Genomic DNA, 22,521 nt, shown 5'->3' on the forward strand with positions numbered 1-22,521 from the left:
GACTGATTTCAAAAATGTGGTTTATTACAATGGTACAACTTGATTGTTATCCCCTTCAACATACTCCCCTCCTCTATCTTATACGCCGTTGCATATGAATCTTCCATTGTTGGAAGCAGTGCTGCAAGTCATCAGGTGTTATCTGCTTCAGTAGGGCTGCCGTTTTCTCCTTTACCTCATCCACTGACTGAAAAAAGTTGCCCTTCAATGCGAATTTTAACTTTGGAAAAAGGTAAAAGTCGCATGGAGCTAAGTCCGGCGAGTAAGATGGATGATCCAACACTAGGATCTTCTTATCAGCCTGATACTGCTTTTACAGACATTGCACTGTGTGCTGGAGCGTTCTCCTGATGCAGAATCCAAGAATTGTTTTCCCACAGATCTGGTCTCTTCTTCCTCACTCGTTCTCAACTTGGCCAGAACCTCGAGGTAATAATATTGGTTAACTGTCTGACCTTCTGGTACCCAATCAACCAATACCACGCCATTGATAAAAAATAAAAAATAAAATAAAAAAATTAAAAAAAAAACAATCAGCATTGCCCTCAGTTTTGACTTGCTGATTCTTGCTGGATCGTACTGAAAAATCTACGTCTCATCACGTGTGATGATCTTCTCCTGCAAGTCTGGATTTCAGATTAATGCGTTGCTCGAGTTTAACGTTAGATATTAATCCGGCGAAGCAACTTCACACGTGTTTCTTTTATAACTACCCCTGCAGACTAACTACGAGCGACAGCGAACGATGCTTATCTCAACTGCTTCTATATATATATATATATATATATATATATATATATAGAGAGAGAGAGAGAGAGAGAGAGAGTACTACATGAAACTTACATCATCCCTAACTTCCTATCTACAATTTTCCTCCAAATCAGTCTGTTACCTGTCAAGACTCCAATATTGTCAGATCTTATATTTCTATCGTCTAAGGCACTTTGTACTGTATCAATCCACCTATATCTTGGTCTTCTTCCTGCCAACCTGGCAGAGAACACTTGTTTTGCTAATTTTACCTCTCCCATTCTATTTAGGTGACAATACCACCTGAGATTAGCTCTGCTAACTGAATGCTGACAATATCAAGTTCTTTCCTAATATCCTCGTTTTTAATATGATATTGCCATTGATGCCATCTGTTCATGCCCCTAATCCTTCTCAGAACTCTCATATCTGCCGTCTCTAGTCTTTGGTCGTGTGTTTTACTTCTAACCCAGCTCTCAGATCCATAAGTTAAAACTGGTTTGTTTGAACACTGTCTTGTATACAGCTAATTTAGTGTTCCGACTAATTTCTCTCTTATTCCATATGAATTTATTCAATTGACTTCCTACAACAAGAGTTACCAAGCCACCCCCCCCCCCCCACACACACACCTCATGTTTCCCTCAACTCGCACCGGCGAGCTGCATATCCCATTTAGTGGCTTATTTGAAATTTTCCTGACATATATTCAAAGTCCGTGGTGAAAAACCCTGGAAAACCGTTTGAATTTGGCCATTACTATCATGATGACCCTGAGGAATTATCTGCACTCTTTCTTGTCTTTCACTCAGAAATAAAACGAAAGTGGTTAATCAACAATGTTCAGTGGATTCCAAAGGGGGATTTCTATTGATCAAATTCAGATAATAATCGACTAAAAGATGGGATGATCATCATCCTACAGATGGGTTGATCAAACTCTTCATGGGGAAGAGTTTGATCAACCCATAATCGTATTTAGAACTATCTATTTCCATAGATAGTTCTAAATACGATTTTGCCATACGATTTTTAGGCTAAGGAACCGATGAAATGAACTACAGGATCTGCTGAACGGGAGCAAATTCTAATGCTACTTTCCAATCTCCGAAGACTTTGGTCCTTCAGATTTTCCAAAAGTGATACTTCACTTTATCGGTGGTAAAGATAATTAGCTGGGTTTTCTGGATCTGTGAAAGTTTCTATATATATATATATATATATATATATATATATATATATATATATATATATATATATATATATATATATAATATAGCAAAAGCGTGTAACTGGCAGCAAAAGCGTGTAACTGAAAAAAAAAAAAAAAAAAAAAAGGTTAAAACATTTGTGTAGCATTCACAATTTGATCAACCAATAAAACTTTAAAGAAATAACATTCCGTTGATAACCTTCGACATTTAAATTTAACATTTATAAGAATTCGAAATATCTAATTCTGATTATTTAAAAATTATTTCACATTTTTGTACAACTTTGTCCAAACTCGACTGTGGGTTATGTAATACTGTGATAGCAAACGACTCGGTGTGGGAAATATACTCCAATGGGGAACCAAATCTATTGTAAGTTGTAAACATAATTGACGAAGAGAGAAATGGCATCAAAAACAAAGGAAAGAAATATGAAGCTTGTCTAGAAAGTCAGATGTTTTATCGGGAACTGTAAAATTTAGTTCGGAAAGTACTTTATTTATATTTCTATGTCAATATAATATACTTCATTTTAATCATAACTTCTTTCAAGTTTAATCGTAATTTATTTTAATCAAATTCATTATTTTAAATTTCATTATTTTAATTAAAAAAAAGGTTTAGTATCTTACTTTTTATTTTACCTTCGATTTATTTTTTTTTTTCTAAATTAATTCAAAAAATTACGATAGATAATTTTAATGTTTCATATATAATAATTATTATAATATTATTATATATTGTAATAAGCATAATGGTGGTTATTATGTATATGACATTATTATTATCATTACTACTACTACTACTATTTTACTTGATACCTCACTCCGTTGAGTACAGGATTCATTGTGAAAGATCTACTTTGCATATAACATTAACTTATTTGCATCATCATCAACAACGAGTTACAATTGGTTTAGTTTTTTTTTAAATAAATTATAATGATTTTGATTAAAAATAAATTAAAATAATATAAATCGACATCTTATTTAACGATTAAATTGAACTGAATAAATAAATTAGTTGAACGCGTATGATATAGGAATACGTAAATTCTAATCTCGATATTTTATAAATAAATTAAAGTATATCGATAATTGATTAATTGTAACTAAAATCTCTGTTGCTTTGGCTAAAAGCGTATAAATTTTTGTTATAGTCTGAATTTCATGGTATAAATCAAATATTTCACAATTTAGTTATGATTGAGTAACACTTTTTTTTTTTCATATAAAAATATAAAATTAAAACATTGCATATTATATTATATATATCTTGTTTAACCGTATTGATCAGGATTATCAACAACTCGCTACTTCATCTTGTAATTGTCATTCGGAATGGTTTGAAAACTGGATATTTGCTGCATTTTTGTGTCACAAAGTAACTTCGCAAAATGTAGGTCACTCACTAAGTGATTTACTACTCTACAACTCAAAGCAATTTACTGCTTATCGTAAAGCATTACTTCTAGAAAACAACAAGTATTTAGAGATAACATGCAACGGACATTGCATAACGGTCTAGCATGTGAGGTTATAAAATATTTATCTGTAAAATTATCGACACAGAATGTAGAATGTGTGTCAGAGACAAATATCGGACACAATATTCAGCGAAAAACATTCGACATTGACACAGATTATTTGCAATTTAAAATATGATCTTAAATAATTTTTCTCTTTCTTAATTGTAACTAAAATAGCTGTTGTTTTGGCTGAAAGTGTATACATTTTTTGTTGCAGTGTGAATTTAATGGTATTTTTATGTTTGATGCATTTACTTCTGCGACGTTCAGTCCAAGGTTTTAACATCATACGTATCATATATAAAAAGTTTTTATATTATTTTGATTTTATCATATAATATTTAAAAAAATAACAATAGTTTCTTGTACATTATAATATATAATTTAGTAAATTTAAATAAAATAATTCAGAATTTAGTTATGATTAAGTAACACCTTTTTTTATTTTTCATATAAAAATATAAAATTAGAAAACGTTGTCGTCTCAATGTACTGAACTCCCGTGTGGTTGCCGGGATAAGAATAGCACCAACAATGCATGTAGTAAGAGGCGACTAAAATTGGTATCCAGGGAGGGTAATGGATGGCAATGCTGTAGCCAATGAAGTTCTAACTGAGGCTCGGCTATTGCTGTTACCCTCTTTTCATGATCAGAGCTTTATAGCTCAATAACACCTTATCCTTACACTGTCCTCTACAGACAACGAGGAATATGAAAAGCAATCTTGCTTCGCCCCTTTAAGCCAGTCCTTATATAAGGAAGTCTCAATGTACTGCATGTTTTCTGCCGAATCCTCTATGAGCATTTCAAGCAGGAAAAAGCTCCTACCATCAGCAGTAACTCATCAGTGGCAATGAAGCGTTTTCAACTCCGTCGAAGTACCTCTCTTGAAGATTGTACGGGTGGGGAAGACTTTTCGTTCATACTTTTCCATAAGATCAGTACTTCAAGTGAAACGTTGCCTCTCATTGTTATCATGCAAAATGCATGATATCTGACCTGACTCGGATTCTTCCTCCATTTTAAAGTTTTGCTTAGCTGAACACGATCACCAGATACAGAAAGCAGTTAGGACGTTTTTCTTAATTTGGCTTACAGCTGATGGCGAAGATGGAGACTACACATATCGACCGCTTAACCAGAAAACTTTATGCAGATGTACGTAAACGTCACTTACGCAGTGTACATACAAAATACTTGGTCACGTGCGTCACCACGTGTTCTAGACAACTATTTAAGAATGCTGCTGATCAGTAATCGTCAGTAGTGTTGATCCCATTGTGAATCCTCTATCGAACTCCGAAAAACAAACGATCTTTCTGAGTTCGATAGAGGGCATATTGTGGGTGACCGTCTGACTGAGGCCACGATTGTGAAAACAGCAGAACTGACTGGTTTCTCAAAAGGTCAGCTATCCCGAGTGTTTAATCAGTGGAAAAATAACCTACTTTGCTTGTCTAACAAACGTAACTGTGCTCTCCTAAGACAGTGTCAGGAACTAGGTCGCCTTAGTCTGAGAAGGCCTTGTAAGGATAAATAGAACTTTTGACTGAAGCATTTATGAAGGCTGCTCCTAACCCTTATCTCACCGATATGCACAGGGAATTGAAGATCTATATTGGCGCTGGCATGCCTATACAGAACCAATGATTTCTGTGAAGTTTGTAATTCACTGGCCACTATGTGTAATACTTCGTTCCACTCGTCACGAATAAATAAATAAATAAATTTTATTTTATTAGAATTTTTAATATTTTAGATTATTATGAAAAATGTTTCGTTAATTTAATTTTCAAAATTTACTAGTACTACAAAATGTCTAAGGTCATTTACATTCTACATTTAAAATAATATATACGTAAAAACATATTTCCAGATAGGAAATAATGCACAGAACTTTTGAAATGTCTCGTATAATGTACCCTTGTAGAGTGGTATAGCTGTATTCTCGTATATATGAAACCCTTATAAAGATTATAAGGGTTTCATAATAATAATAATATGAACAGCTAGAACGGCTATCCTCATCTAAAATTTGTCAAAAATAAATACATAATCAGAATATAAAATTAAAACATAAAACCAATGTCGCAACATCTGACATTATAAAAACATGAAACAATATAAAACATATAAAACGCAACAAATGACATTATAAATTATAAAATCTATTTACCTCTGAATATTTAGAACTTTAAATCATTGAAAGTTTCGGAAGTGAAAAAGCATACAAAAATAAAATACGAAACTAACTCACAATAGAAGATTGTATTATCGTAATATTTTGGTGACTTCCAATAGTTTCAACAAATACTGTTTTGCTGTTTAGCTATAAAACAATAATGGATGTTTATTATTCTTTCTTGTCTTCTTATTATTTTAATATGTGACTCTTTATTTTGCGTTAATTTAATTTTCAAAATTTACTAGGACTACAAAATGTCTACGGTCATTTACATTCTACATTTAAAATATATACATAAAAACATATTTCCAGATAGGGGAAAAAATTAACTTTTCAGTGCAAATAGAATAAATAAATCAAATTATAATAAACGTAAATGAATAAATACATGAAAATAAATATAAATATGGGAATAATCGAGAATACTGAATTTCGATGAATTCTCTCCTTGTACTTTTATCTTTTTTCTTCTTCTTCTTATTTTTTTATTTTTTTCCCCCGTAACACATGAAATAAACTACTTCCATAGGTAATGAAGCGATACAAATATGTCACCTTTCAGTGAATCTTTATTTGAAGTCACATTAGAGATATTAATGAACACTGCATTTCCGCAAAACATCTTTCCTTTTTAGAAACTTTTATTTTGTCACGGTTGAGCTTTCGTGATAAAAATCTTTGCACGGCTGAGCTTTCGTGAGTTCGAAGTGCCGTACGATAAAATAGAACAGGGATACTTGGCCTAGGTGAGTGGCACCCAGTTGGCAACAGGTATTAAAATGAGGCATTCTAAAATCATCATAGTAGAAAAGGAAAAATGTACACCATAAAATAAACCTATATTTGAAATGCAATTTTTATTTATTGTTATTTATATCATTTTATTTAACTCATATGTCAAAATATATTGCATGATCTACCATTTTAACAGTATCTTTAAAAGTCTGCTTATTAATAAGTAATGTAGACTACACAAATATATGTTTTTTTTTTTTTTTTTTAAACACAAAAATAATGATTGAGGTAATTGACTCAACAGTTACTGATTGTTCCAGTAGTTCGAACACTAAAATCTGTTTAAGTGAAACGTCTTAAATTTACAAATATTCAGTGAAAATTTAAAACGTTTTTTTAGTGTTAGGTAGTGTTTGAAAAAAGTAATGTTTTTATTTTCAGGCATAACTTTTATAATAATAATTACTATTATTCGTTGTTCCTTCTGTATTCCAGCGAATACATTTTGTCTTTGTTTTACTGCATCGCATCACTATGACATGTTGTTATTACAATTTGGAATATTGTGTCTGTTAATTCCATGTGTCTCATGGTTAGTTTGCTTGTTTTAGGAGAAGGGGAAAAAATCGACTTTAGTTGAAGGGGGAGGGGAGACCTTTTCGCCTCCATATGAAACCAAATATCTCATATTCAGATAAAACTTCTTAACAGAACGTTTTTCGCATTATCGATGGAATTTGAATCCAGATTTTCGCAACCAAGGATCTCATGGATACTGACTGAGCCTTTGGCATGCAATAAATCAGATTGAGCAGATATCCGTATCGTATTGAATTCAACGATAGTACTACTAATATTTTTCTGCATTTCTCTTTTAGTTCTTATTAATTAATTAATTAATTATCTGCTTGAATTTCCCATTGCATTTACCCTAACTAGATAAGATTGCTGATATTTGCAGATGATATGCTTTAGAAGATTTAACTTTGTGTCAAAATTTTTGCATAGAATAGCATTCTTAATGTAAATCATCTTGTTTTGCTAATTTCATTGAAGCTATTACTAATGCGCACATTGCTGTGTCTATAAAACTTGATTCATTTTTGTTTATTTTCTTTCTGGTATCATTAGTATTTCAAACTCAAAAGATCAAACACTTGATGACTATCACATCCTTTAAGATCTTTTTTTTTCGGGGGGGGGATGGACTGAGTCCTTGACTTCAATTCATCTTTCAAGAAATAAAAATCAGGATTGTAAAGGGAAGAACAAATCTGAAGGCCATGGATAACATCTGGAAAAGTAAAGTGATCAGTCTGCAAACAAAACTAAGAGTACTGGAAACATGCATCTTTAGCGGTGTACTGTATGGATCGGAAACGTGGTTAATGAATAAGGAATCAAGAAAAAGAACTTTAGCATTTGGAAGAACTTGTTACAGGAAGATTCTAAGAATAGGATGGGTACAGAAAATCACCAGTGAAGAGCTCTATCGAAAGACAACCAAATGAGAATCTAATGCAGAAGATCGTAAAATGGAAGCCGCAATTATTTGGACACATCTTCAAAATGAGTGAGGAAAGTGCATGAGAAGACATTCATGTTTGGTATTATGAATGGTGTAAAAAGAAAAGGTAGACCATGCAGATAACGGATAGACGACATAAAGGACTGGTGTGGAATGGGTGTACAGAAAGTGCGACACTGTGCACTGGACAAAAACAGGTGGAAGAAGATAGTGAAGGAGGCATCGGACACCAACATGCAGTGAGCCCATGGTTCGTGATGATGATGATGACACAGAGAGATGGCGCTAATGTAACCCTCAGCTTACCAAATTATCACCAACCTTTCAATCAGTATGGTTGCTCATTAAAATAAAAACTTACTATTATACAGACGAAGACCTTGTTCATTTAGATTTAATTTTAATCTAAAGGTCATTTACAAATCATTAGTTTGTGATGGGTCGTTGGGAATTTGTTTAGTTTATTTTAGCAAGGAACATAGATGTAGCTTTTTTTAATGGAAAGAACAGGACTGGAAAATAAAACTTCATAAATATCTTCAGAAACGTTTTCAATATAAGAGCTAAAAATAAGGGGGCGGGGATGGCATCCGATTACGGAAGGTCGAATATTGTTCATAGAAGACTCGAACTATGTAAATAAACTGAGGATTGTAGGATTATAGATTTCTTTACAAAGTAATATGATTTTTGATAGGTCGTTGGGAATTTGAATGAATGTCAGTTTTAAAATGAATATGAATAGCAGTTTTAAAATGTGAATATTAAAATTTACTAACGAAACGTTGTTCCTAAATTAACATTGTGCGAAGATAAAATTGTTCAATATTACTATAAATTAAAATTATGTGAACACAAATTCAGGTCCTTAAAAGGACTGGCTAGATGGGTGAAGCAAGAATGCTTTTCATATTCCCCGTTATCTGTAGAGGACAGTGAAGGATAGGGTGTTATTGAGCTATATAAATAAATAAAGCTCTGATCATGGCAGGAGGGTAACAGCAATAGCAGAGCCTCAGTTAGAACTTCATTGGCTACAGCATTGCCATCCATTACCCTCCCAGGACACCCATTTTAGTCGCCTCATACGACATGCATGAGATAGATTGGGACTATTCTTATCCCGGTCACCACACGGGAAACACAAATTCAATTATTAATAGTTCTCTTAAATATAAATTTGAAATTAAAATTAAAAAGGTGTTCTTTTTTAATTGTATAATTTCTTATTTTTGCTTTATTAATGTAAATTACAGTCATATTTTTACTTTAATATATTCTTTTACACTTTAGTTTATTTACTTTATGCGTTTTTATTTTATATTTAATTTGGCACGGGTTTAAATACATTTTTGTAACATTCTAATGGTATCCTGATAGAAGTCTCTTTTCAGACCTTCAATCAGACATGTTATTGTTGTTGTGTTCCATCGAGTCGTTTTCGACTCCTGGTGATTATATATATATATATATATATATATATATATATATATATATATATATATATATATTATACCATTGACTTTTTCCAAGCAGTGTATGTTAGTTTCCATGAAATGGAATAAGTGCCAGCTGAGCACGATCTACTGCAAGTGTATTAATTAAATCTCTAATTTTAAAAAGATCAAGAGTATTGGGAAAGTGGAGAGGATTATGTGGAATTAGGGAACGTAGGTGCCCGATTTGTGTTAGATCACAAGCTCAGCTTGATCGGTAGTGTTGGAGAAGGGAAGCCAGTTGGAGTTGTGGACATTCGGGTCACCTTGGACTATGAATTCGCTGGTTGGATAGCTGGACTGTAGATGGTTGAGTTTCATTGGGAAGAAGGCGAACAGGTCTTTGTGGTGTTTTTTATGGACGTTTGTTTAGTTGAAGTTAGCCAGTCTCCTACAGAGGTAGCAGGGCTTTATCGCCCGCTGTCTGTAGTGTAGACAGTCGGTTCTAACACGGAATTCTTGGAAAAGTTGAAATTTCTCGGTTTAAAAATGAGTATCAAAATATTTTTCTAATGGAAAATAGTTTTGAATATACGAGTACTGATTTATTTCATAAGCTTCGATACATATATGATCGAGAGATCTACACCACAGACGTAGATCTTTCGATAATTGGTTTTATTTTTGTGCTCTTCGTAATAAAATTTCTGGTATCACTGTGTTTAACATGACTGAATCATGTTAAACAAACACATGACGTACAAAATATTAACAAAACAATCATTAAAAAGTTACAAAAGAACTGTTGCATCCTTATGAGACTGAAGACGAACAATTGTGGAACTTAACTGTTGTTATAATGAAAAGGGTTACGATATTTTGAATCCGATTGGAAAAGTCCCCTCTTACTGTGAAAACATACAAGAAACATAAACCACTTTTCGTCCAAATAAATTATGCGCAAACTGAGAACTGAACTGAGCTTCGTATAGAGGAGCATGTCAAAGATATCACCTAAGACAGAATAAGGGCCTCGGCTTTACTAGTCATGTTCTTAATTCTTTTGATCCCGACGACATCCAATCCACTAAACACTCAGTAAACTGGGAAAAATCTGAAATCATATATAGACACTATGATGAACCGGAAAGAAATATCTTGCAGCGAACAGAAATTGCACTAAATCATGTTCATGTGAGTATTTCGGAGATTTCTTTTGTTCTATTATTTCTTTTTGAATTTTTTTTTTTTATTTTTATCAATAACTTGAAAATAAAGAATTTCTTGCTGCTATTAAAAATCCCGCACTTTCTGAGCATTCTTCTGTTATCTTTTTTTTTTTTTTTTTTTGAGATGGACTGAGTCCTTGACTCTTTATCCCTTCATCTGAATGAAGAAAATCTGTGTGGATGGGGTGTTATTGAGCTAAAAGCTCTAGTCATGGCTGGGTAACGGCGAATAGCCGAGCCTCAGTTAGAACTTCATTGGCTGCAGCATTGCCATTCGTTACCCTCCAAGGGTATTAATCACCGCATCTCATGGTCGATTTAATAATCTAATTCAACTGAAATAGCATGTCGCTTTCCCTAGCTTCATAGATACATTTATTGCTTAATTTTTAAGGTGTGTTTTAATAACATTAAAATTATAAAGAGAAGTTTAGAATAAAATCAAAATATTTATTTAAAAAATTAACATAATATAAAATTTAAATGTTTTTTTATACAATTAACCTTTTATTGAAGAAAATTTAACAAATTAATTTCACTTTACAATAAAGATTAAAACAAGCGAAATTATTGCAAATTCATTATTGTCAATTATTGCTACGATAGAGAGGGGTAAAACAGAGTATACAGAGCTAGTTGTTTCCTGTATTAATAATTTAAAATTTCCCTCTCCTTTGAAGAAGCGTATCCATTGATTCTAGTGTCTCAATAGAAAACTGATAAGTAGAGAATTCCCTCATTATCTAAATGAATGACTATTATTTATTTATTTATTATTATTATTTTATTTTTATAATAATATTTTATAAATTTAATGATTTGTATTATATTATATTATACATGTACTTATTTGGTTCAATCCTCATCCTTAGTGTATTTTTTTTAATATTTTTATTGAATAATAATAATAATAATATATATATATATATATATATGTTACGGATAAAGTAATAAATCCGGTTAGTATTAATACAAACGAAATAACAACGAGATTAAAGTGAATAATTGACGAGAATTAATCACATGAATCGGTAATTATTAATAAGTCCTAGAGGAGTCTGGTAAATGTAAATAAAAACATGTTTTATAAAAAATATTTTATTTAATAGCAGAAAAAGTAGGCGACAAATACCTTATTATATTATATTGTTGTCCAGTAAAGAACAATTTACTTATTTTTGCAGGAAAGACTTCTGTGGCACTTGGAGGTACAAAGGATTTCAGACTTTTTACATTTGCAGCGATTTGAGTTACAATGGGCTGTACAATTGCAATCTTGGTAACCTTGACCACCTAAATTAGAATTCTTGCGGGCACATTCTCTTAGACTTATCTCAATATCAGGAACTTCATTAACTGAAATAAAAGTTTTCTTACAAACGGTAAATTCGTTCCTCGAATAGAGTTAAATACCATATTTTGTACCTAATTTATACAGGTTTTCATTCTCAATAGAAATTACAACCGCTATAATATTCCGGTTATCGGTCTTAGCCCTGTCTATCTACTTCTGCAATTCTTATCCGAACATTTTCTCCTACATTTGCAATTGGAAATTTAGTCATTGAAAGCCATAACATTTTTTCAGCTTGCTTCTTAAGTGATTGCTTAGCAGAGTTTCGAGATTCTTGAATTTTTTCTGAGATTTCCTTGAGTGCAAAAGAAGTGTTTTCCATACTTTTTTCATTATTTTCTAATTCAACATTAGTTATATTTTTTATTTTGTTATCTTCCTTGTCGATCGTTCCTGTTTCAGAAGAATGTTGCTTTCTTTCGATTTGGCTAACACTCTTATTTCTGTTTTTGTTTGGATCTCCAACAGATAAGTCTTCACTCGTGTCATCTATTGCCTCTTCCCCATTGTCACCGTTCTCTGTCCTAAAACCGCTTTCCCTCTCTGAGATTATCTTCTCACATTCAACATCCTTATTAATTTGATCTTTTAATATCACCTCGAAATCTTCTTCACTCGTGATTTCTGACAAGGTATTGACTGGCAAGTATGTTTTCAAACCTACCTTAGCTTTACAGCCAAACCTAGCTTCATAGAGACTGCGATGTCTTGGTATTATTACATTTACCATCAATAGTTGGGTAGTATTAATAATTACCGGTTCATGTGTGATTAATTCTCGTAAATTAATCACATGAATATATATATATATATACATCGCACCTGAACAGCATTCTTTTACCGATGAGGAAGAGAGAGAGAGTTTACGTTTTAGTTTCTCTTCGTGAGATGGCGCCACAGGAGATACTCTGTCGGTACATCTGATGAAAACCATGCTGTGTACAACACAGGATTTTCATCCTGCGCAATAACAATGCTATACTGTGAGGAGTTCCCTTGAGAGCAGTGCCCATTGTCAACTGTGAACTAGATATCACGCTTCATCTAGATATCGATCGTATATGAATGGAATGCGGTTATTTCCTTTGCTAATATTATCGAAGCTACATAATTAAATGTGCTACTAATAACGTTAACAATTTCTGATAGAGAGTTATATGTTTTACTGATCTCTCTCTCTCTCCGTGAACAATAAAACAAGTAATTACTGAATTAAATCAAGTGTTAATTTGTCAGCCTGTTAGTTGGCAAAATAAAATAAAATATATTTATTTTATTGGTAATTATAAAATTTATCGATTTTAAATCGTTACTATATACCAGATATAAAGGAGTTCAAATAAAAGCACTGAAGTTTAATAATTTGCCAAGAAACATCGGGAATCTACAAAAAAAATTATTTAGTAATCATAAATTATTATAATTAAAACATTTAATTATATTAAAACACTTTTCTTTTATCATCCCAAAATAAGTCAGCTAGTGTTATTGCAAATAATACGTTTCGCTCCTTTTTTGTAGCACCCTTTTAGATTTCAAAATGTATTAAAATAAGATAGTTCTATCACTAACTAATGTTAAATAAATGACCATTCAAAGTAAACACTAAACACAAGAGCGTGGCTGGTTTCGTTAGGCTGGTTGTTGTGTAGTGATGGTGGAATCTCACGGGATAGGAGTAGTGCCGAGGCGACTGTTTTGCAGTAATGAATGTACTGGTGCACGACATAATAATACACAGATTTCAAAAACAGGTCGGGACTATTTTTGCGAAGTTGATACCTAATTACTTCGACCACTTCGGATTTTTTTCTTTTCTGTAATGTTTGAAATTCATGTAAATACAAATGGCAGCGATTTCCATCCTTTAATTTCACTCAATAAAAGGCATCAACAGCGATAAATTTCTTCATCTCTATAATTTCACTATTCACGTTTCATCGAACAACCGACAATTGACATTTATGTCTTTAGGGGTGAAGCAAGATGCTTTTCATATTCCCCGCTATCTGTTGCGGTTACAGTGAGGGTAACATTTATGAGTAGTTTGCTCGCCCTGATTGGGCATAGATATTATGCATCGCTGCAGGAGATTAAAATAGTCTTCTATGTTTGAATATGTCCGTTGCCTCGTATGCTGCAGCTTGCTGAACCAAATCGTTAGGATGTGTGGACGTCTTTAGGAAGAACTTAGATGCTAAAGATTGTCGGAAAGAGAAAATATAAGGAATATTTGTATCTCTATGAAGTTGATTGTTTCTAACATACCATGGGGCATTCAGAATCATTCTCAAGCACTTGTTCTGTACGCGTTGTATCTTGATAATGTTAGCATTAGAGGTGTGGCTCCAGGCCGGAAAGGCATAGGTGATTATAGGACGAATCGTCATCTGGTATAGTTGCGATTTGCTTCTGTTGCTGAGCTTGCTATTTCTATTAATTAGCGGATAGATCTGAGCTATGGCTTTAGATGCGTTTGCGCACGTAAACTTGATATGTTGGTTGAAAGATAGCTTTTTGTAGAGAATTACACCCAGGTATTTTGTTTCTGTCTGCCAGGGAAATTTTAGTATTGAATAGTAACACATCTCCTGCAGGAGATATTGGCCTTTTCGAGAAAAGAATGGCTGAGCTTTTTTGGGGGTTGACTTCCAATCTCCATTTGGAGAACCAACCCTCCAGCTTTAGAAGGTTTTCTTGAAGCTTTCTGGTAATGAAATGGGGTCGGAGAGATCTGGTTAGTATTGCTGTATCGTCCGCATACAGGGCCAAAATGGAAGACATCGGATTATGCGGGATGTCCGACATGTATATAGAAAACAGCAATGGAGCTAGTAGGGATCTCTGCGGCACTCCAGCAAAGATATGGCGCTGGGATGAGGGTAGAACCGTTGATTGTGACTTGTATTGATCTATTCTGAAGATATCAATGGATTAGATGAACCATGTTTAGTGAGATACCGGCTGAGATAAGTTTGTGTAGGAGTCCGAAATGCCAGATTTTGTCAAATGCTTTGGATAGGTCTAGGAAAACAGCTCCTGTGTACTGGCGCCAGTTATAGCTGGTGGTGATGTATTCCACAATTCTGTGGATTTTCTGGGTAGTACTATGGTGTTGCCGAAAAGCAATCTGTTCTTTAGGAAGGATGTTTAGGTCATTACTGAGGTTTGAAGTCGTGAGAGGATGACCTTCTTCGCAACCTTACCCAGATTGGAGATGTGACTGATTGGACGATAATTTTGCGGTAGGTGTGGATCTTTGTCTGGCTTATGTATAGGGATTACATCAGCCAGTTTCCAGGTGGAAGGAAAATAGTGAAGTCTTAAGATTGCATTTATTATAATGGTCAGGTGCACTACAGCTTTATCACCCCATTTGAAATGCTGTCTGGTCCAGGAGCTTTGTCGTTCTTTAGTTTTTTGATAATATCATATAATTTAACAGGTGATGTGGGTGCAATATGGTCAGCACAGGTATCTGGGAGTTTTAATATGTGTCTGTGGATTTTGTATAAGTGATTGAAATCTAAGTTGTTATGTGAAGGTTTGCACTGCACTAGTAACTTCAGTAATCCCCAGATAGAGTGATCAATAGATGAGATAGAGGCTAACTTTTCATCCCAAACTTGGTTTCTATGAGTTGTAAGTGCATCTCTCACTGCCCCGTTCAATCTATTAAGAACTGTTTTCTCCTGAGGAGCGCGAGTGTTACGAAATCTCTTCCTAGCTCTGTTCTTCTCTCTGATCAGGTCCATAATATCCTCGGGCAAACGACCAAGCTTGAGAACATGTTTGTGGAAGGTTGCAACCGTTATAGCGGACTTAATCTGTTGGGTGAGGCTAATCATTGCAGATTCCACATCCTCTTCTGTCCATATGCGAGGGACAGGTCCAATTTGATCCCTAAGTACTTTAGACAATCTGTCCCACGATTTGCATGAGTGAGAAGAAGGACACAAGTCTTCTTGTTCTCCCAGTTGTAGTAGTATTGGGTTGTGATCCGATGACAGCTCGTTTAGTTATTTAAAGCTATACTTACTGAAGTTTAATGTCTTGCATATCCAGGATGTCAGCATTGCCATCGAGCACCTTTTCCTGAATTTTATCTCATAAACTTGTACTCTTTTGTTTCATAAATGGTGTGTGATGATCTTAAAAGATTATTAACTGAATTTTTATTTAAAACCAAAATTCATATTACAAATATATAACAACATTATATTTTAAAATTTTATTTATTCAAAACTTAAATAATTATTTAATTAAAATGACAAAAAAATAAAAATTATTGTTTGAAGATGAAAGCAGATAGTAATTTATAACTGAAACAATACAAATTCATCAAAATCACAGAACGAACAGGTTGCACATAACAGCTTTCAAAATAATGATATGCGTATTAATTTTTTGCATTCACTATTTCTCTTTATTACAGGCATATTTTATATATGCTCTTAATAAAGCATAATTTTTCCGTAAAATATTGGGCTCACGATTGCAATAATTTATATCACTTCGTGAGAAAGTGCACCATTTGGTATATAATCAGTGGCTGGCTTGTGGCTTGAAATCGTGGGGGTGCTACAACTTTCGAAATATGCATACACACTGTAAGTACAGTGCGTACGTGTTTGGATAAAATATCAAAATTATGGTAAAAATTAAACATGAAAAAATATTGTTTATTATTGATAAAATTATACAGTTTGGTATAATTCAAAATTACTTAAAAATAAAATCCATCCCTTTAATTGTAATTAAAGGAATGGATTTACAAATATTTAAAGAGACGGAGCAAACACGATAAGCACTACGAACACTCTACTACTGGCGCAAACTGCATATAAACAACAGTGGAACTGAGCGACGGACAGTGCCGCATGCTAATAGCTCGCATCTCACTATGACGTACATATGCTTGCGCGCGTAGCAATATGGCACTGTGGTAAACACAGTGCTGCTAGCGTCCTTCGCCATCCTAAGTATTACAAGATGGATTTTTATTATTTTTTATACAAAATAAGAGAGTTGTATAGGATTGTTGATGATAAAATTAAATATTACAAGCAAATATAAATAAATTAATAAATATATTTATATATCGAGAAAAATTTGGGATACTCCAGTTCCGTAGTGGCTATGCACGAGCCGCCCCTGGGTATATTACTTGTTTCTTGGTATCTGCTTTGGGTTGGAGAGTGTAACATTATTCACATAAAGCGCCATGATTACATCCGGTGTCTCTTTTATGGGCTTCAGGATGTCCATAAATTTAAAGTTTAACATTTTAAAGTTAAAATTAAAATGTAAACATACTTAACAAGTATAATTAAAAATAAACAGTTCCTCTTAATAACAAGTACGATAACAGTAGTAATTAATAATAAAGAGTAGAAAGAACAGACGAATACAACTTTATCTAGACTTAACTGATTACATGAGCGTATGTGTTAGCTAATATTTCACTATATAGACTGAATAAACTTTGCTTCCGTCCTAAAGATATCAAGCCGGAAGATAAAAAATAAATAATAGCCATGGTATGAAATGAACGTAAATGAGCAAAATAATAATCCAATACTGTTCATTAACAATTTCAGAAAAATCTTTTGAAATACACTGCTTGGAAAGAAAACAACGGACACCATAGTGTGAGGAACAAGCAGCCACCATAGCGCACACCTTAATAAGACGTAGGGCCTCTTTTTTCTGCGATGACTGCAGCAAACATAGGGAGAACACTTTCAAGTGTACGAGAGCAATCCATGCGAATTTTTCGACCATACTTCCTTTAGGCATATAACGAGGTTTTGGACTTTTGTAGGGCGAACGTCCCTTGAGCTCACTGAAGACGCCGCTGCATGTTGGTTCGGGTAATGTGGAGCTTGCATATTGCAGTCCTACCATGGAACCTGATGATGTGAGCCTCGATTCTGAATATTTTTGTGCAGATTCGTGTTCCAATCGATACTCGAAACTCCGCATTCAACGTGACTGCCGACTTGTATATTCACATATTATCCTTCGTAGCAACCAACGGTTACGTTCGGTAAGTATGGTGGGTAGTCCACTACGCGTACCATTGCTTGCAGTTGACTCCCCGCGCTTTCAAACGCATCGAGTTTGTCTTCTAATCCCAGGTTCGCTAAGAATTCGCACTTCGTTAAGAGAATAGAGGAGAGCGAATTGAAAAGAACAACAAAAACACTGCTGATACTCTAATAAACGGAAGAACCACTGAATCTTCAGCTTACAGCAGCGAACAAATTAATCCAAACAAGCCGAATTTTTGTCGAGTTTGTGGTTTTTGTTCCATTTAAATTTTCGTTTTTAGTTTTACTATTTTGGTTGAGTGTTGCGTGTTTTAACTGTCTCTAAGATTATTTAGATTAATAGTTTGGGGCATTCATTTCGTGTAGCTATAAACTGGATACATCCCCAAGAAAGTGTTCGAAAATATGCGCTCTTTCTCAGCATATATCCATGACTCGAAGACAATTTGTCAGTGTGTGGTGTTAGCTTGGGTACGGCTAATGCAATTTTAAAGAGGTTTGGGGAGACAGATAGCTTTTCCCCTGACAGGAAAGGAATATGTGGGCGGAAAAGGGAAAAAGACATTTATTAGTTAGGAAAAGCAAAATGAGTCAAACATTGTCTGCTGTAGAGTGAAATAGTGATTTGGGCGCTAGTGGGGTTAATGTTTCTGACATGATCAGTGGCGCACCCAGGATTTAATCTTGGGGGGGGGGGGAGTTGAACGGATAAAAATATTTTTAATGCAATGAATTTGCATTAAAAACATTAAAAATATTTTTATACGTTCAACTAAAATTCGTTAAATGTCATTAATTCAATAAAATTCATTAGGCGATTAGAAAAATTTATTTAAAGAATAAAATCCAGTTTTCTTTTCTTTTTACAAAGCTCTTGAATTACTTCTGTCGTGGTTACATTAATCTCTTTGTGTATATATAGCAAAGCCAGTCCGTTCAATCGTGACTGTGTCATGGTAGATCTTAAATAGGTGTTTTTAAAAGGCGTAAGTTAGAAAATGACCTTTTACTGACGCATGTTGTTACCGGAAGCTTTGCAAATATTTTTAATAAGTTATAGATGTTAGGATATATCATTTTGTCATATATCATAAAAAGTTAACAAAATACTAAGACAAGACCTACCCATCACAAAACCATGTTACCTCTTATAAAGTATAATATTTATATCCACCTAGTACTGAATTCTTTCGCCAGTTTCTCCAATACCTTAACTCCCACTCCTGAGCTGCTGATTGGCCTATAATTTGCTGCTTCTATCTTGAAGCCCCCCTTTATGCAGCGGAACTATTTTGTCTTCTGTTCCACTCCACTCCACTCCACTGGCACCTCTCAGTTCTGAAGCTTTAATTCAATAGCTTGATCAGAACAGCTGATAATTTCTTTGCACAGTCTCGTAATAACACGAACAGATATGCCATCGAATCCCATGGACGATGTCTCATTGAGGTATTGCAATATTTTAAGCACCACCGTTTCTTCAACCATGTCATTAGCACATTCACTCAGAGATTTAAATTTAGACCCCCCCCCCTCGCCTAGAGAGCTTGGGTCTTTGATATCACAGTAACCCGGTCTTTACTGGAAGAACACACCTCTTCGTTACATATCACTGTTCCTGATCTAACCATACGAGTTTCTAAAACATTTATACATAACCTGATCATTATAGGAAAGAATATGGGCGATGTTCTATAAATGGCAGTGGAGTGATTCTCCATGCTGTAACTATGGCAACTTGGTGCAGACGATTAAGCATATTGTTAGTGAGTACCCAATATTCTCTTCTCTCAGAGTTATATTTTTTTATTATAAACATGAGCTTCAATGTGGATCTAGAATCTTGATATTAAACTATCGTGAATTTTTGTTTGTTTAATGGAAAATTCCACTTTTTTAATCACTTTCTTTATGTGCATCTTGCACGGATTAAATAAACATTACCGTTCGTGTGCTAAGGGTAGAATAATACTCAACTCCTATTTGTGGAATCAAACACGGTACTTTTGAAAACACTTCAAGTGCCCTCCAGTAAGCAAGGCACTGCTCTCACCAGTCGAAGAAATTCATCTACTCTCTATAAATAAAATAAAAAATATAGCATTGAGACTCCTGGTTAGCTTAGTTAGTTATTCACATATGGACGCTGTATGGTCACTCTCGTACCCCATTGAGTTTTGGGAGTGTAGCCTTCTGCTTGAAGAAGCGGCAGGATCGCAGATGTCCGTTCCACAAAGAGTTAATAGCACAATCATAAACATCCATACCCATGGCGGGATTCGACTCCGCAGACTCTTGACTGGGGATCTAATACGGCAGCCACTCAGCCAACCAGGCCGGCGAGTTAACTTAAATAATATGTTTATAATAAAATTCCAAAGTTGTTCCATTAGTACCAGTTGTTACTACAAACATCAACCAATTCCTCTTGAGATTGCATTCCATCAGCTGAAAACAAACTACGGAGAGAGAGTGATTATAGGAAGTCCAACAATATTAGACAGCTGAAGAGTTGGAAAAATATACTCCTGTTCTAACCAATCCTTGTCCCGGTGGTTCTGTATATTGATTCACTGTGATCCCACAATGGTTGGGACCTCAACCATACCTCCGTTTTGGTTGAGGTCCCAAATTAATTCATGAATCCATCACTCCAAGGTGGCAGCATTGTGGGCTGATTGATAAGAGCGACGTTATGCTTCTGCATGCCAGCCTATTTGAATATCCCGCTTAGTTTATTCATCCGACAAGAGGAATAATGCACCATATCGAAAGATAACGATAATATGGATGGTTTTATTAAATCATACACACAACCACCCTCCCTCCCCCACACACACACACGCACACGTACGCATGCTCACTGCTCCATTTTGAACCCCTCTTCTCTTTAAAAAATGAGTTTAATTCCTTATTGAGTACGGATCATCTGTTATTAATGGCATTACATGTATCTGGACTACAGAGGAAGCATCTATAGCTCAGTCAGTAACGACGATGTCCTTTATTCGGAAAGACTCGGATTCAAATCCAGCTTAGAATACAATTAATCTTTGTTAACGGCTTTTCAAATTGCAGGTGAGTTAGATAGTCTCATACAGATGCAGATGGATTTGCATTTCCTAAAGGATTTGTTTTTCTCATCTCGACATAAACAGTCTCGGAAAGCACATATTAAATGAACAAACATTCCACCCTGGCAGGTGGCGCTCATATCACGATGAAACCCAATACACACGAGGTGCGTGATGTACCTTCATATGAAATTGCTGATTGGCATGGGCAAAGGACATGGTCGAATTGTAATTCTTGAAGAATTACAACAATCAAGAATCTGCCTGTATTATATAGGCTGTTCCCTGAATTTTCTAGTCAAAGTATTCCAAGAGTAGAAGGATGCTAGGAAGAACAGCAGTGGTCCTATGGAACGGCTGACCATAGAATTTAATCAGAGAACAAAATGCGGGTGTTATTCAGACCGCAGATCAAAGTATCCTCCTCTGTATGGCCTCCGACTAGGCACTAGGTTAGGGCGTCATGCTTTCTCCTGATCCTGGATTTTTCATCTGAGAATCGTATTAATCACGTTTCCAGCTATGCTGTGTATATATCATTAATAGTGCGTGAAATGTTCAAAATAATTTATGAAATTGAAAAAATCATCGTCGATATTAGTCAAACATAAATCCATTAATTTTGGATTTATGTTGGACTCATTTCGGTTAATATTTCATTTAGATTTCTAATAGGTTATATTAATATTATTTCTTTCATGCTTTACAGGTGATCAGAATACATTATGGAAATTATGGAGACAACTGCCGTGTTAGGCAAAACTGTAGTTTAATACAAACCAAAATGAACACTCGACGTTTCGACCTTCATATCAAGGTCATCATCTGGAGAATACACATATATACAGAGAAACAAGCTGCACAACGATCTACATGGATTGCTAAAGTTACTGACCAACCGTTACAACAATTATTGCCTGGTCCCTGGTGAAAAAAAAAACCCTTTACTACATTAAAACTAGAGCCCTATTATTATTATTATTATTATTATTATTATTATTATTATTATTATTATTATTATTATTATTATTATTATTATTATCTATTAGGTTACAAAATTAAATTGGGCTTGAGAGCAACATGTTTATATATAATAAAAAAACTGTGATTATATATATAAATTTCAACCAATTAGTATGGAATAGTTTCCAATGAGCTGAAAATTGCTTCAACTCCTAAATTATGCTAAGTAGTCTGAATATGTGCCATCTAAATAATTCTTGGAATTTTTATGCCACCATTATTGTTGATATTAGGGTGGTTAATCAGAATTTCACAGGCTTCTTTAAATTTTCTTTCATACCAGGTTTTTGTATGGTGTAAAGAGCGGGTACTTTTCCAATCAATTTGGTGAAGGGTGTTGAGAGCGTGATTTGAGCTTCAAAATTGTTATATTTAATGTGTTTTTTTGTATTCTTTTGGATTGTACGTCTA

The sequence above is a fragment of the Typopeltis vanoorti genome, chromosome 19 (genome assembly GCF_054136105.1).
Source record: "Typopeltis vanoorti isolate ZY-2024b chromosome 19, IOZ_Tvanoo_1.0, whole genome shotgun sequence".
Lineage (NCBI taxonomy): Eukaryota > Metazoa > Arthropoda > Arachnida > Uropygi > Thelyphonidae > Typopeltis > Typopeltis vanoorti.